The 18,136-nt window shown below is 43.5% G+C and overlaps 1 long non-coding RNA gene across 1 annotated transcript in view; it reads left to right on the top strand.

Moving 5' to 3' along the window:
* Nucleotides 1–18,136, top strand: part of LOC143015360 (uncharacterized) — a 129,835-nt gene that overhangs the window by 70,490 nt on the left and 41,209 nt on the right. The window contains exon 4 of the long non-coding RNA XR_012965415.1: nt 2,000–2,116. This is a non-coding gene — a long non-coding RNA (uncharacterized LOC143015360). The remainder of the gene's footprint in view (nt 1–1,999; nt 2,117–18,136) is intronic.

Raw genomic sequence — 18,136 nt, 5'->3', positions numbered from 1 at the left:
TTTGGCGTCTATCTGAAAGAATCCCAACAGCCTTTTTGGTCACATGGGGGCAGGAAATGCTAAAGGGCATCCAACTGCACTCTCAACCAACACTGGATAGTTGAGACGAGACAAGAAAAGAGAGAATAGAACAGAACATCAAAGCAGCGAGGTCACCGTCTCAACACTCATCTTGAATATAGATCTGGGTTTCCGTTCCATTTATTTGCGAGCCAACACTGGTAACATTTCAGGATTATGAACAAGTCAGGCATTTACTGTACTTGGTGTTTCCTGTTTGAGAAACACAGTAGAAGAATGGCACAATACCTCACAGCACTTTGACACAAAGATCAAATGCACACAATACATTACACAAACAATTACATTGGACTATACTCCTGGGAAGGGAAGGTGTTCATCTGTACTGCTCTACTTCGAAACACAAATTTTTGCTCTTTATTAACACCATAGTGCAAAAGTAAATGTCAGACCACACACACAATATACGGTAGCTTAGCTTGTTAATGTATGACTCGGCTATCTAATTGTATCTAAATGTGTTCGAACAATTGTGTAAGTAGTTGAAGTCTTACTAAGAATTTCAGCCCATGAGCAAGTAGTCATTGGTGCTGCTGGCTTTTAATTAAATTTAAGTTAATTAAAACAGTGTTTGTGAGGATGTGAGAGGTGTGTGTGTACCTGTGCTTGACAGAAACTTTGAATCCTGCTGGTTATCCCCATTTATTCTTAATATTTCAGAAATCTGATTACATCTTTACCCTCTGTAGGCGTAACAGAATATAGGTACATATTTTTGTATCTTTATCACATTTTTGTGTCCTTATAACGTTACTTGCTTTGTGAGTATGAGGGGGAAAGGAAGCACGACCTCCATGCAGAAACAGCAGAAATAAGAAGTTTCAGTACCATACAAACTATGTGACTGATGCTGTCTCTGAAACAACCAGGAGGAAATTCAGCGAGTATCACTTTAAAGAAAAGGAATACCTTTTATTTTAAATTCTCCATCAGTTTTATTAGGCTAACCTCCAAAACTGAATGTCTGTAATGAAATAACATAATTTTAGTATATCCAATTAACCTCTGTCTCGGCCCCTTAGGGCTTCACTTAACATAGATTCCACTAAGGTTGTCTTAACTGCAGCCCTCCTTTAGGTGGAAGGCCTTTCTGTCACGTCGTCCACAGTCGCCATTTAAGCCTTAAACCGCAGTGTGTATGTATGTGTGTATGCATGTAGAGGTCATATAACATGAGAAAGAAGAAGCTGCTCTTGCAGGGTGAAGACACAGCAGCAAGGCTAAAAGTGCGAGTGCAGAGGGGCGGTGTGTGTGTGTGTGTATGTGTGTGTGTTGGCGTACAGCAGCCTACTTTGACTGCTCATTTATTCTGTTTATAATAGCAAAGCTGATGATAAATGTACCGCAGAGTGCACATGTGCTAAAATATTCATCAATTGGAGGCCCCTAATTTGCGAAGGAGGAAAACCAATAAATTCAGATGTGAGCGGCAGTCATGTTATATTTATATGAATATGCAAGACCATGGGTGGGACATTAAGATTAATTTGCCGTGTGTGCGCTTTTATCCAATTCTAATGTTCTGGCGTTAGACAGAGATGTGTGAGAGGGAGGTGAGAATGCGGGAAACAAGGAAGAGGCTTTGCTTTCATGTGATGGAGAAACTCTCTAATCATGTTGCTGAATTTGCGGGTGATATGTATGACTGCGATTAAAAAAAAAGACCTTTTATGATTAAAGGCAAAGTGGGAAACCTCTTTACAAACCTTAAAGTGAACAAAAACTGCCTGCTTGTATTTCTAATTTGTCGTTATCCTTGAAATAGCGCTAAGTTTCTTACTTAGAACAGAGGTGAATAATTCTGTGCATTCTAATTTCCTTTTTCTTCGCTTGTTTCGTCCGTCCTAATGTCCTTTGTCTTGCTCTCTCCCACTCTTTTCTTCGCCCTCTCTCTTTCCTCCTGGTGTGCTCTTGTCAGCGCCTTTCTCTGCTCAGGTGTGCGGCCGCCTGGAGGAGCGGGAGAAGGAGGAGGAAGAGGAGGAGGAGATGGGATTTCTCCAGCCCTACGTACCCTGCAGAGCCGCTCTCTCCTGGGGTAAGGATGACAGGAAGTCAGCCAGATGGCACAGAGCAGGTCTGCAGCATGTGACCTCCTCTCTGGAGAGGCAGGAAGCAAGGAGGAGAGGATGAGGAGGGAGGGAGGGGGGTGGGTGAAGGACAAGAGGTGAAGAGATGGAAGAAAGAGTAGAGCAGAATGAGCCACATTGTGTTTGTACTGTTGTGTCTATTCAGCATTTAGTATCAGCAGTGTCACACACTTCACACAATATGTGAGTGTGTTAAAATCTGATTTCATAAACTATTCTGATTTCATGACAATCTTCTAACCCGTGACTTTGAAACACACACACACATATACACACACTTCACTTCATCTCACCCGGCACGAGTTAACAGCCACGTTTTGCTCTCAACATCCTCAGTGTAAACAGGAAAAAATAAACCGACAAATTCCCCCACTTATTATTAACATTCCCATGCAGGCACAGATTTGCTCATCACGTTGCGCAAACTTGCAGATTGTACACAACTCCCAATCCTACCCAGAACCACCCTCACCCTCACCCTCACCCTCGGCCTCACCCGCCCCTCCCTCCCTCCCCCTCCTGCCTGGGGTTGCCTTTGATCTCTATTTGGCCTCAGTAGAAGTCTTGTACACAGTCATTTTCATACGGAGGCTTTGAACGTGCTGATGGAGGACCCGTCGCTGCCTCTGCCACCGCCGCTGCCGCCGCCTCGCTCCACTTTTATCCTACGATCTCTTTTCCCCTCGGAGTCCGGAGAGCATATGGCGAACACCCCTCGTCGGGGTTTCCCTTTACAACGGGAGGGATCGCCCCCTCGTAGCATCTACCTATTCCCTAACTCCTGCTGTCACTCTGGGTTTGGGAGTGTTAGAAATGAGTTACGCTGACAGCAAGAGGCCGTTCAGTATAAATGTCAAATCTACAATCGAGCCTGAGAAACACTAAACTAAACTATTTTTGAACTACCAACTATCTTGTTCCCCCTGTCCTCCTTTCCTGTTCCTGTTGGGGTATTTATATAGTTGCGGCATCAGATTTAACATCCCCGCAGCGTTAAAGCCTCTTAACATATTCGATATAAGGACGGAAAACCGAATTTACCCATTTATTGTTTTCCATTTCCGCGAACGCGTTCTAGGACATAAAGATCGCCTTTCTACCTCGGCTCTTTCACTTTGCTGAAACAGAAACCTGCCCATTGTTCGGTAACAGAGAGCCACAGTCTTTTGGTCTCCGCGTCTCGAACCGAGGAGGAGGTCACCCGCTGCCAAAACGTCTGTCACGCCGACACAACAACCAGAGCAGATCCACCGTATCGCAGGTTCGTTGTCAAAGAGCTCCGATCAAATGAATGCCCTTTGAAAACCGACGTTCCCCCTGATGTTCACACAGAGTTCACTTTGAGGGTTGTGTTACCCCCCTTCTGTGACGGTTTGTGTAAAGGAGACAAAGATCTGACAAAGCAGTTAATGAAATCTCCAAAAAGAGCGATAATCGCAGGAAAAACCTTTTGTATTCGCTTTTAATTAATGTCAAAGAAATCCTCACTATAATTGAAGATATAAGGATTAAAATGTCTCCATATGCCTATAACATCAAACAAATCCACCTTAAAAGTAAGAAGAAACTATCTAGACTCTATGTAGATTTGATTTCTTTGCTTTCCGGGGATATTATGTGTTTTATTGTTCAATCTTTTCCTCGTGAGCTTTGTTTCCCTGTAAGTAAACGAAACAACAACACATCTGTACAGCATTTATCTTATTACATTTACCTGCTCCGAGCCGTTGTCTTTCTCTTTTGCTCGCGTGCTAAACCACTGCCGGGGTTGTTTTCATGCTGTTTTATCTTAAATACATTCTTCCCAGATTGTTCAGCCCTCAAAACTGGTAATTACCATAGATTATCACCACCATGAGCTCCACCGCCAGGGTTGCCATGTTTGAGGTAATTATATCACTCCCAAGTTGTCGGTGTAATCACTTAGCAGCGGAGCAGCTCTGCCTTCGTGGGAGCTTTGACGCAAACAGAGAAACATTTCAAATCCTCCCTTTGGCGTCTGGTTTATGCAGATGAAAATATTCCCAAAAACAAAAGCCTGTTTGGTTCATTTATTGCCTGTGCGTGTGCGTCATTGTTTTGATATTTGAGTCCATGTATGTGTAAGAGAAACATACTTCAAGCCTTTTCCTCGTCGCTGTAACACAGTGTTCTGCTGTGACTGAGGTGTTTATTATCAGGTTTTCTCTGTGATCAAAATACTGTTAGAAAATCAATTTAATGGTTTTAGCTTTTTGTGAGAAATGTGAAAAAATATGAGCAAGAGTACGAGAGGAAACTGTCCTACTCCTGCAACATCTGATCAGAGTTTCATGCTTCTGACAGAAAGACATTTTAAAACGTCAACAAATAGTAATTGTATTTCCTGTCTCTGTCTCTATCCCTGTCCCTGTCCCTGCCCCTGTCCCTGTCCCTATTGTAGATACAGCTACCCATTTCTGGCAAACTTCCATTCAAAATATCTTTATTAACAAAAGCGAATGGAGCCGGGATCACAAGGCCTGCATGGTGCTTTTCAACTTAAGCCGGTGTGTTTTTATCTCCCAAATGTGTCCCAGCTGTATGGACGTGCTGCATGGACTCCACCTGGTCGGATAGTTGTGACTGAGCTCTGATCCCATGATGAGGTCATGTTGGGCTCAGATCACAGTCAGTCTGAGTCTGAGCTCACCTGGATAAGCTGTCAGGGTGGAGATTGTGTTGCCAGGTGTAAATGGGTTCATAAGTGAAACCAGCAACTCAGCAGACAGTTGAAATGAGTTTCAAACTGAAACTGAGGCTTTGCTTCATATTCCCCCTTTGAGTCGACGGTCAGACAACTTACATGTCTTAAAGAAACGTACGTCTGAATTCCGGATTGACACTTGGCGCTGTCATCTTCCCTCTGCCTTCACTCTGAGCACGTTTGAGGCTTTTTTTGGATGATAAACAGTAACAGCCACGTTGAGACACATCAGAGGCTTCCTTTACACACACACACCATTATCATTCCAGCGCTTATTTCAGCGGACTGTGATATTGTGCTACGTTTCTGTGTTTGGCGTTGTGTGTTTCCATCGCGCCAGCTGTTGGGTTATTTATAACTGTGGTTGCCGATCTAAATGAGCTAGTAATTAGGCAGCAATGCTTTTGAGGAGGCATCAGCTCCCTCCCATGCGTCCATCCCTCCCTCCCTCCCTTCCTACATGTCTCCCACTCGCCATCCCTCCCTCTCTCTCTCCTCCTCTCTCTCTTAGCTGTTCTCAAACACACCAGGAGTTACAAGCGAGAGATAAAGGGGAGACTTGACTTCACTGAATAATTGAAGGAGTTTTTACAAGTGTAACAGCTCGCTATCTGACCCTCTGAAGGCGACACGCTGGGCTCTATCAGAGCTCAACAGACATGCGCACACACACACACACTCAGACACACACACACACACACACACAGACACACACACTTTCAGGGTTACCAAGGTAAGCTTGCTATTGTGCACAAGACGCATATGCAAACACACTGAATGCAGACACACAGGCCTCATCCTCTTACCTCTTTATCTCTCTCTCACACACACATACACACACACAGACAGAATCATATTTCATTAGATTTTGCCTTAAAAAGCCAGCAGTCATCTCTTGGTGGTAGCAGGTTTCTAACGTGATGCTGACAGGCGGAGGCGTCGCTCTGTAATCTCTCCAATGAGAACAACAAAGCCAAACTACTGTTGTGGCTCCGACACACACCAGAGGAGCCGTGTTTGTGTGTTTTCCCTTAACTCCGACATCACAACAAATTCAGTCCAGAAAGAAGGTAAAATGCCTGTGAGCGGAGTCTGGCCCCCCCCAGCCCCCCTGCCCCCCTCCTCCCTGCTGAGCACCCCTGCACCTCATGCTAATTCCCAACTTTCAAAGCATGTAAACTTTATCTAATTATACACAAGTCGACGGACTCCCTCTCGCAGACTCCTGGCAGGTTGCGGTGTTAATTTATGAAAAACAAATCTGAAATATGCAGATGTCTTTTGTTTGAAGCAGCTGTTAGGGCCCTGTTGCCAGGTTTCAATCAGGCGATCTCGGGGGACACCCGCCCCGCCGCGTGTCTGTGTGTGTGTGTGTGCGATCTGCGGCCAAGGCCCTGCCGTTTGATGTCTGACAGGGACAGAGGTATGAGACATATACACGGGGGCTCGCTCACAGCTAGGGTGCAGTCAGTGTGTGTGTGTGTGTGTGTGTGTGTGTGTGTGTGAGAGAGAGAGATGAGAACTGATGAGGTATCCTGATTGATAAATATTTGGTAAAAAATGTCATTTTCCCGCCAATGTTTCATCACAGCACGTAAGGGTCAGAGGAGACATTTTGGAATGACATCCATCACATGAAGAAGAGTCAATCACAGTCATAGATTACATATCAATCCGTTTGAAGCCGCTATTGATCCCTAATCAAATGCCGTCTTACCCCAAAAACGCTCCAGTTAGAAAAACGCACGGATGAAAGCCGGACGACGTTGGATGACGGGAATCTGGTTTCGGTCGGCCAAGTTGTAACCGTGGGGATGCCAGGGCGTATTTGCATTGAGCGTGTTCTGACAAACGCTGTCAGCTGCACTCATTGCTAATTTATGACGCTCATTAAGCAACGTGGAACACACCAAAAAAAAAATGGAGCAATTATCATTTATCTTGATATATTATTTACCAGGGATCATTTTCCTGCTTGGTTGGGGACTGGAGTGAGAGAGACGGAGGGGAGGAGGAATGTGTGTGTGTGTGTGTGTGTGTGTGTGTGTGTGTGGTGGGGGGGTTAAGGGAAGGAGGACCATAGGGGTTTTGAGACAGCTGGCATTAGGAGACAGAGAGGAGGAGAGAGAGTGTGTGTGTGTGTGATGAGCATGCTTGAAGTGATTCTATCTTATTTTATTTAAGTATCTATTTCAGTACACATCTCACATATATAAAAAACGTAAACCTGTCATTTAGATCCACAACACACCGGTTCTACTGAGGCCAACATTACAAACACATATACTTTATGCTTTTCACCTCTTTGGTATCATGCAGAATGTGGCAGATGTGTAAATGTGAGCAGTTCCTATGGTAACGCATAAAGGACGAGATATCTTTTGACATGAAGTGTTTGATAAACCGAATGTCTTCCTGGTATAACACGTCGTCTTCTGTTATGTTCTGAATATAAAAGTATAAAAAGTATAAATGTGTCATATCAGACGAGCCGATCGTATTGATTAGACCAGAGTCAGAGGACTTCTTATTGACTCAACCTTGCCATAGTCAAATTGATAAAAAGTCGACTGATTGATCTGAAATTCTAAAAATAATGTGATAGTGTGTTTTAATTTCTTCCCTACACACAGAAACACACAGTGTGTCGTATGGAATCTGGATTAGAAGAGATATAGGTTAAAATATAAAGATTGTCCAGTAAATGTGATTGAATTGGTCATTATTAAAGGCGTAACAGTTTAAAACACAGTAATATTCTCTATAGGGAAGTAAACATGTTCATTTTAACACATTATTGTAGGTCCATAAGCTTTGTTGTGGCCTGTGGGTCACGTTTGGAATCCAATCCACTGTGATGACTTCATAGCACACAGATCAGGAGGAAGGATGCGGCGCTTCCATGGCGATTAGAGCCAAATGTTTTAATTGTTTCCCCCCAGCGTGTTTATTCTCTCCTGCAAAGTAAAAACAGGAAATAAACGCAAGCAGAGCGACTCCGGGGAGGACGAAAACACACAGAACTTACAGGAAATATGGTTTTAATTTGGAGGCACATTAAGAGCACAACTGGTGTGAGATAGAAGCTTCCAGATTCCCCCTAAGAGATCATAATTAATCTTACGCTGATGCCAAACACTTAGTGAGACGCTTCACGTTTATGTGCAGGCGGAGAAAGTCGTCCCCTCTCCCCTCCCCCTCCCCCCACCAGTTTATTTACTGAAATGGATCAGAATGGAAGGAAAGTCTTGGGAGGTTGATTACAGAGGAACTTTTGTCAAACAGTTAATTACGGACGTGTTTATGCAAACTCTCCGTCTCTGCGAGTGTCGTGGATGGAGCTCATCTCCTCGCCGTGGCTCTCTGCTCCTCATTACGCCGGCCCGGCTGCTCGTCATAACAATGTCACCGCCGTAATTAACGCCAGGAACCTTTTCAGACCCGCGCCTCGCTTTACTCTCCCTTCCTCTCCCGCTCTTCCTCTGTCTGTCTCGCCGTTGTCTTTCTTTCTCTTGTCTTTCCTTTCATCCTCCCCCGCTCCTCCCTTTCTCTCTCCTCCTTTCTTTCTTCTTTTTTTTTCTCCCTCTCTCACTTTTTTTTCGCTGCTTTTTGCATCTCCAAGTTTCTTCCTCCCTTTGTGGCGTGGTGACAGATGCCTAATTGAATGATGAATGTCCCTTTATTATGCTCTAATTGAACTGCCAGCTCTTTGATTGGCTCGCCCTCGTGCCGCCGGGCTCCTCTCATTGGTCGGGGGGGATCAGGGGTGAGGGTTTGGGGGGGTAGGGGGTGGCAGGGTGGCGTTGGGGGGGTTGATGACTGCGAGTGGCGGCTGGCAGCAACGGCGGCCCTGCTCTCCATCTGTCTCCTCACACACACACACACACACACAGACATACACACACACACACAGAGCCATCACCCTAACCTTTCCTTTCACCTCTCACACAAGAGAATGATGTGTGTATGTTAATATTTATTTCCTTATGTTTTGTACTTAAATACATTTTTGAGGTCACTTTGTCATAAATGATAATAAGTCAAATGTTGACCTTTATATGTACAGTATATATTTATTTATCACACTGTACTTCTTTATGCCACTAACTTGATCTGACAGCCTGAGTGACTTTAATATAACATCCTTAAAGCTCTTTCACCTCCACAGAGGTCAGGGGTCATTTGCAGGGGCTCAGAAACTCCAATTGATGAGTTTAAGTATTATCTTAAATCAAACCGTTTCATTCTTTCTGTCCAAATTCTAGTAAAATTGTGGAATATAGATTTAGTTGGACGGGTAGTACAGTATTCTGTTTCTGTGTTTACTACTTAGAATACACAAAGTGGTTTCTCTTTTGTACTTTTTGTTTCTTTCTGGTTGCACTTTGTGATGTGTCTCAAATCAGCTACCACCAACCTCCCCTCCCCCCCTTCAACCATCTCACTGACACAAACACACTATCTCTCTCTCACAGGCCATCAAACACACAGACATACACACACACACACACACACATTTAATCTCACACACAACCAAGGACACGTACATGCACTCATACGCACAGAGACACGGACGATCTACATCCAAACACTCACAGACACACATTAATACACACTTTACACCAGACACGTACCTACATACACCGGCACACACACACACACACACACACACACACACACACACACACACACAAAAACACACACACACACACACACACACACACACTGGTGGGTGTCTTGGGCAGACCCTGACCTGACAAGCGGGCGATGAAGATTAATGCGTCCTCTCTGACTGACAGGCTGGGGAATTGAAGGGCAGAGGGCCTCGTTAATCAAGAGCCTGACAGGTGCCATTCAGGCCCTCTGAACAACTGCAGCTCACACACACACACACACACACACACACACACACACAAAGGCACAAACACAGAGAGGATGAAGGCCTCACTCCACTCCATCACTATCCGCACTTCTTCCTCCTTTTTTTCCCCTGATTCCCATCCGCTTTTTCTCTTTCCGGTCGAGCAGCTCGGCGTTAAGCACAAGCAGACTTAATCACGCAGCGCCCCAGAATTAAAACTCATTCCTCAGTGCTGCCGGGGACCCAAATAAGAAAATCAATCGGGCGCTTGGCAGGCCTGCCCGTACTCGCTGACTGCGGGGTCTTTTTTCGCCGCTCTCATTCTGCCGAGGCCTTGGAGCTGGAGGAGCCCGAGCAGGCGGGTGAGGGGGGGAGGAGGGGTGGGGAGGCAAGGGTGAGGGGCGGGGGGGGACTCGCTTTACGGCGCGATCATTCATTATAATTTACCAATAACGCCAAGTCCCAGGATCATTACCAGCCAACCATTAATGATTAATTTTCTAATTCTGCCTGCAATAATTCTTTGGATTCCGGTCCAGAGGAGTGGAGAGGGGAGGGGGGGAAGAAGGGTGTGTGTGTGTGTGTGTGCGGGGGGGTATTCTCTATATTATCACTGCTTAAATAACCTGAATTAATATAGATATGGATTACAAAAGCAGAAATAGCGGCCATGCTTTCTCTGCTTAGGTTTAGTAAGGAGGCAGAAATGGACGGATCTCAATGTTGAGACGCCAGATGTGAGATTTTGTGTGGAGTCTTCCTCTTAACCAGGATCAATGCAAACATACACAGTCAGTGTTTTGTTCCAGTAGGCAACTAATGAATCCTTACAATGATTCCTCAGCATCAACATACACAAATATTTGACTAATTTGAGTTATAAATGCGAAAATCTGCATCCATTCACTTTGAGTTTGTTCATTTCTTCTCCCTGCAAGAAAACAAAGACCTTAAATGTCTTAACCTGCCTCTGATTGCAACACTTTTTAGAATATAGTTTCGTTTTTTAGCTGCTGCTTTTATTAGCTAATGGAACTTAATATTTCATGAGCTATTAATGGAAGCGGGGCTCCTAATTAGTATTGTGTCAGAGAAACAGTGGCATGCGTCTTCATTAGGCATCAGCGCCGAGTCTTTTCATCTTCATTACGACCGCGCCGCCTCGTTTTTCACTCTCTTATTATGCCTTTGTTTTTGTTAGCTCGCTTGTCACCGCGTGCTCGTTATGCGGCGGGATGGCAGTCGTCAGCTAACAGCGGCGGGCGGGGAAACGCCGCCATTTGTAAAGACGTTAATGCCGCTCACCAATCAGCTCCCGGATTCTCGCGATTTCAAGGTGCTGCGGATCCTTCAGTGCAGTCTTAAGCTCCAAACACACTGCATAGAGATGAGGACGTTGTTCAGCGCGTTCTCATCATTCAGCATGTACGATCACGCCGCTGATGACAGACAAGACTATTGACCTTTGAACGTTCCACGGTTGTACTTTAAATGCCAAACCAGCGTGTAATAAACTCGGCCTGTAGATGTTGTTTTGATAAGACGCTACTTTTCCCCTTGATACCCGCGATGACATTATCACCTGAGAACAAAGCGTGACACGCAGCCCTAAATATCCCTCCGTAACCTTGACGATCCATCACTTTAAACAACACCAACCAACATCATCTCTCTTTCTTCTTCTTCTTCTTTTTTTATACTTTCAGCAAGTTATGTGCGACTGTTACTGAGTTTATCGCCGTTCATATCTGGGGAAACGCGAGCGACAATTTCCCCACCGCCCAAAGGCCTCAAGGGCGCCCGTCATTGCGAGGGAGCCGTTGCTGGCGATTCATGGGGCCTCTATTTCCAGTTGTATTATCTTAATTGTCCTGGCAAGTATGTTCAGCGGTTATATTATCAATTTATGGCCCCTCTTGCCACCCCATTAATCCAGCAGTTAAAACACTGTAACCAGTAGCTTAAACTGGCTGTGAGAGGAGCATAAACCTTTTCTCAGTGTCGCCCGTGGCGTGGAGGGAAGATACCGAGACGCTCCTGCAGGAAGAGGAGGTGCCCAGTTTCTTCAATGTTTTTTTTATGAAGACATCACTGGCGGAGACATCTGTTGCTGTTAAATTACCATTCGTTATTTTGTCTTGTTAATGTAATATAGAGGCGATATAGGGAAGCGTCGTCTCTGCTGCTGCCATGGCGACGGACGGCTCGTACGGCTGATAAAGAGCCCGCGGCAAAGTTAGTCAGGCACGTCGTCGCGTATTTGGTTGAGGATCGTAAAAAATATTAGTTACTCCAAATAAAAGTTTAAAATATGGAAGTAATGATGTAATATTCTTCTTGTTTTGATTCTTTGTGTGTCCACAGTAACAAAGTGAGTGATGTTGTTTTGGCAGAAAGTCCGTAATTAATCTGATAGGAAATCACCAAAGTCGATGTTTTTAGATGTAAGACAGCTATTTAATCAGATATGTCAGAACATCGTCAATGACTAATCAGAATTTAGTTTCCAGCTGATGTGTTTGAATGATTTCAGTCTCCATCAGTCAAAATATTAACCGACTCTGCTGGAATTGTGTTGTTAAACTTTCCATGTTGTGATCGCACAAAGGCGTCTGTACAGTTTGTAACTCTGCAGTCTGAAGCTGCTACTACGTGCTTAGACCTGTGAGTTCTCGTACACACATACATACACTCACACACACCCTGAGTCTCTAGGTGATGTCATATGCCATGGGTCAAAGGTCCAACGCCTGATCCAATTACAGGCTTGTCACATACTGCACATGATCCAGATGACTGCAGAGTCACTTTCTATTTTACCAAAGCTGCTTCTCCTCTGAGACTCATCCACAAATCAGCACCCAACAGCCGACATCAATCGTCTCAGGCATCATCAATTTACACTCTTAAATGCAGAAAAAAACACACAAACTAGCAATTTTTTTAAAGATTTTTTATATTGTACAGGTTGAGTTAAGCCCTTGTTTGACAAAGGATAAACACTGATCTTTAGATACTATAAGACATGCAGCCTTTTCTTCTGTTTAAAATGATTTGATTGGTTTTTTTGGTTTTAATTGTACTGAGGAGCCCGGAGAGTGAAAGGTTGGAGTCAATCAGGATGTTGGGTTTACATGGTTTCTAGGCCGCTGGTCCATTGGGAAGCTCAGACTCAGTTAAAGCATTTTCATGTTGTAATCTCATGTAAAAGCATTGCGTGATGAGATCCCCTGTGGGTCAGCAGACAAGCTTCCACTACAACTCAGATTTCCCTTTAAATTTCATATTTTGGGGATAAAATGATTTGAATAAATGATACATGAATGAATATAAAAACAAGGCAACCTGCGCATGAGTGTGTGTGTGTGTGTGTGTGTGTGTGTGTGTGTGTGTGTGTGTGTGTGTGTGTGTGTGTGTGTGTGTGTGTGTGTGTGTGTGTGTGTGTGTGTGTGTGTGTGTGTGTGTGTGTGTGTGTGTGTGTGTGTGTGTGTGTGTATGTGTGTGTGCACGTCGTCTACACTGCCTCCATCCCTTTTCCAACCTCGTCGCATCTCCAGGCTGAAAACTGCACCAGCAGTAATTGCCTGACCTTTACGGCAGCAAGATAGTCTCATTAAGCCTGATGGATAATGATGGCGCCTCTCCGTGCCGCGTGAACCTCTGTGATAATGAAACAACAGAACAGCCCCGCTGCTCCACCGGGGGGTCACAGGAGAAGGCTGATAACCCAGAGAGAGCAGCCCGTTGCTGGCTAACGACAAGACCCAGAGCCCCCAGCAGTATCACCCTTCTCCCGCACGTACACATGGGAGATTGCGGTGTCACCATAATGCGCCGTTCCCGTCGCCATTTCACATTCCTGGCTTTGATTTGAGACCTTGATATTCGGGTGTTGGTTGGCGCTTCCCAGTGAGGCAGATGAGTCAGTGGACAGTTAGAAAGTGTGAGTGTTTATATGCAAATTAAGCAAGAACAGCGCTGTCATTTTGAGCTAGAGCTCATTTAATTCCCTCTGTGTCTGGATACCATTTCCCCCCCAATCACTTTGCAATACGTCTTATATGTAATTAGATTTTTTCTTTTAATGTCCTACCAACTCGCCGCCCCGGCCAGTGAGGACAATCTAAATAAGAAGGCGCCAACATTTGTGGAGGATTATTTCCTGGTGCTGAGCGTTTCCTCCTGTGTGTTGTCAGGTGATTAACAAGGAGGCAGATTAGAACATTTCAGCCAACATCATCCAATTTAGAGAATTTCCTGTAAATAATTGATTTAAGACGAATGGAATAAACAGAATAGCACAGTTTCACGTTTTTTTTTTTTTTGAGTGTGAGCTGATCTCATTTTGAGTTCTTCACACTTTCTCAACATATCAAAATACTGTTTCTACTTTTGTGAGATATTAACTCCTGAAAAGTGACAAATCATCCATGATGGATTTAATATCTAATGTCTCATTGACTAACAGCATATGAAGCCAATCACACTTAACTCAGGCTTTTATAATGAGTCATTTTACACAATCCTAAAGAATTTCAGGAGGTTACAGAAGATTTTAATCTCTAATCAGGTTTAATCAGCCCAACTAATGGAAATTACAAATTGATGTTGAAGCTATTTAACGTATATTAATTAATAGCAACATGTCTTTACTTTACTACACTGAATGTATAGATGCCACCAGAATGAGTCATGATTTACTTTACATGTCATCTCAAGTCGTATAGCCCAAGTAAGTGTGACCTCTTCTGCTGGTATATAACTATTCAACCATGATGTGCTGCTCTATGGTTTCTAGATTCTGGATTACATTCAGAGTATATGTTAGTGTTGACATGAATCTATGTGAATGGGATCGAAATCTGCATTAAATATAAATTAATCTGAATTTAGCCCAGGTATGAGACACTGTCTATGTTACTCCCCTGCATACAAACGGCCTCGTTGAGGGATGTAATCTGATAGATGGGAGCAAACATGTCGTTTTCTTCTCCATTTACAGAGGAATTATTACGCCGGGGCGCCGCCATATTCTGATAGTGAATTGACGTGTATGCACAGATACACAAACACTCATAAAAGAGAGAAAAGACGAGCTCGCATACAGAGGAGCTTCCACGGCCATCACATCACTTTGCTTCTGCTCGTCAAACAGGCGAAACGTGGGCTGAAATTAACGACCAAAAGGTTCAAAGTGGGAGAGAAATGGCACTCCGTCATTTCTTCACACCGTGTCAGCCTAGAATTCGCACATGCGTGAGCAGGAAAACCGCGGCGTGTTTATCAAATTAGCTCCCCTCGAGCACACGAGTGTGTTCAGTGGTCAGTTAAAATCCATCTTCATTTGTAACATAATGGGGAAAACGTTGGCATTATGCATTTTTTGCGTGAAGAATTTCTTGGAGGGTGGTTAGACTCACTCAACGCACATCTGATGCAGCATGGAAGCGATTGTTTGCTCTTTCAAGTGAAGTCAATCAGAAAAAGTGTCCAAAAAGTCATAACAAGTGTATGTAGAGACTGATGTTTGTTTTTAAACAAACTAGTGAAGATAGCACTGGACTGTTCCACAAACCTATTAAAGAGGGCTTCAAATGTGCATTGATTGGAGCTTAAATCCAAGATTTCAGTGAAATAACGAGTATAAGATATCAGATTGTCTTGTTCTGCGTTTGTAGTCTTTGCTGCTGTATTTACTCGGCTTGGAGGAGTTTGGAGAGCTAGGAGGCAGGAGGAGAGCGAGCGAGGGAGCGGGGGAGAAGGTGAGGGGGTCGACCAGAGGGCAGATGTCCCAGCCAAGCAACCAAAGCCAGCAGGGGGTGCTGACATCCTGATAACCATGTGTTAAACCCCCTCCCCCTCCCCCTCCTTCTCCTCCTCTTCCTCTCTGGATGTGGGTTGTGGTCCACAGCTTCTCTTCTGGCTCTGGGAATATGTGGACACTGAAGCTTGTCGGATATTCAGAGTGTGAATGTGTGTGAGAGTGTGATCAGTTTTGACACATTTGCTTTCTGTCTGTTTTTCACAAATTATCAATAAGCTGTTTTTCAATACAGACAGAACAATTTAATCAGTAAATAGAACAAGAATAGAGCAGCAAGGAGTTTTGGTAATTTTCTTTTAATTAAGTATCTTTTTTAATTTTTAAAGATGTGAGTTTACGTTCGCGTGTGTAATTTGTTGGTCACGTCTTACATTGCTTGCTGTTCATGACAAACATGGTTGTGCAATGATCTAGGACATGTGTGTGAATGTGGTAATAAGGTGAAATATCAGGTCACATTTACCATTAAAGTGATCCATGCTTGATGAAAAAGCACATTAATCCTAAACAAAGCTTTAATTATTAGTCCATAAAATGCATTGATACTGCAGTAATAATGTGTTATTTTAATCATTATATAACTAAAGTAGATACTCACACACACATGTATAATTAATATACTTTAATAATCTAATTTGGTGTTTATTGAAACTATTCCTTACATAGTCAAAGCAATTAAATACAAATTAAGTTAAATATTTATTTAAAATTAAATTCTCAAAATTATTTAGAAGAAAAAGAAAGAAAAACTTTTTTTTAAAGACCCAAACACTATTAAAACAAAATGATCAAAGGTGCGTCCCGTGCTTTTAATTTGGTAATCCTCCATTTCCCCCGAAATCAGATCATTCTTAAATAATTTATTATTCTTTATTTAATGGTTGTTTTGTTTTAAAAAATAACCAATCAACCTACCTTTACTACTTCACTGATAGTTGAGGCTTTGTATTTATCACTAAGCTTTGGTGCTTTAATCGGTTCATATTCTGAACACGTAAAGTCTAAACTTATAAAAACTAAAATATTTGTGATGTCATTTGGTGATATTGTACGAGCCATTATAATTATTTCTGTTTGTGGATGAATTACAGCATCCATGCAATCATGAAATAATTTGCCATATTTGGACTCTTTATTATCTTACACATGAGATGCATTTAAATGTGCGCATTCATATTTTAGCTGCGTTATAGTCATATTTTGGTTTCTTTCATTCTTCTTTTGCTTTTGTAGCATTAAAAAGAAAGCAAGAATATAAGCGATAATGTTTTCAGATAATTTAGTTAATATTTTTATAATTTACATTTTCTTTAATTCGTCTTGTTGATTGATTCACGCAAAAAAATCAAAACAAATACAGACAAATATATTTTCCACGTTCCTGACGATTTTCCCATATTTCCAGGATTCCATCCTGCGTGCTGGACTGGAGTGTGTTGATGCGGCACCATGCAGCGCTCCTGTAAGGCTCTGGCTGTACACTGAGTGTTGTGTGTTATGTGCCAGCTGCAGGAGTGGGTTGGCAGTGCTGAGCTCCAGCCAAGCCAGGCAGGCTGGAGTGGATCAGCTCCATGATACTGAAACCCCCGGGGCCTCACACCCCAGGGAGGGGTCACAAGTTCAGCTCCCTCGTCTGGTCACACAGGAACACCGGGCCTCCTCTGTGTGTGTGTGTGTGTGTGTGTGTGTGTGTGTGTGTGTGTGTGTGTGTGTGTATGTGTGTCAGTGAGGGAAAGACTTTGATTGGGTCGCATAAAAGCAATAATTCAGTTAAATACAAACAACCCGATTACCTCACTTGTTATGTTGGAAACAATGTAAATCTGCGCGCCCCAATATTTTACTTTATACGTTTTTGTTTCGTGAACGCTAACCTCTCGTCTCAGAGTTTGCCGGCCCTGTTTGCGTTTCACATCATCTCCAATCTATTTCAACATAGCTGGGGTGTGTACATCATCGCACTGTTGAAATAGCTGCGTTACAAATACCCCCTGGTTCCCCTCAGAGGACAGCATGTAAAACATATCAGGACCTCTGTATATGTATTCAGTCTCTCCAGAGGTGAACGGTGCGATGGAAATGCCACGAGGCGAGCCCCCTTTCAAACTGTTTCATTGGGCTGCCCGCTGAGTGCTTATGGGTTCAAGGTTGTCATCTGCCACAATCTCCCAAACGCCGCCGCTGTTTGACTTTCACGTGGAGGTGCTAAAAGGAGCCTTAGAGGGGGTAATCCCTCTGTGGCAGGCATCCGTTTGGGTCATTGTAATATTGTAACTGGAGAGAAATACAAAGGGGGTTGAGTTACGGAGAATTCAACTGATATTAAAACGCTGACTGAGTTTCTCACTGGCTGCGTCTTGATTAGCTGACGATGATCGAGCCCAACTTGCAGCCTGGTTCTGCAGACAAGCGTGTGAAATGCACCACTGGCCAGAATAACTGCGACTTAATCTAAACAAGAAGCAATTTTCCTTTCATGTCTTGTGTAGATTGAAGGAAATTGCTTGAGTTTAATGTTTCTACGTGGGTTGCGTGTCTGGAGTCCCACTGTTCCCCCT

The sequence above is a fragment of the Genypterus blacodes genome, unplaced genomic scaffold (genome assembly GCF_046128005.1).
Source record: "Genypterus blacodes isolate CSIRO-AG114 ecotype Tasmania unplaced genomic scaffold, CSIRO-AGI_Gbla_v1 ptg000195l_1, whole genome shotgun sequence".
NCBI classification, from domain to species: Eukaryota; Metazoa; Chordata; class Actinopteri; order Ophidiiformes; family Ophidiidae; genus Genypterus; species Genypterus blacodes.
The sequence above is the reverse complement of the archived record's forward strand: the minus strand, read 5'-3'. Positions and strand labels throughout refer to the sequence as shown.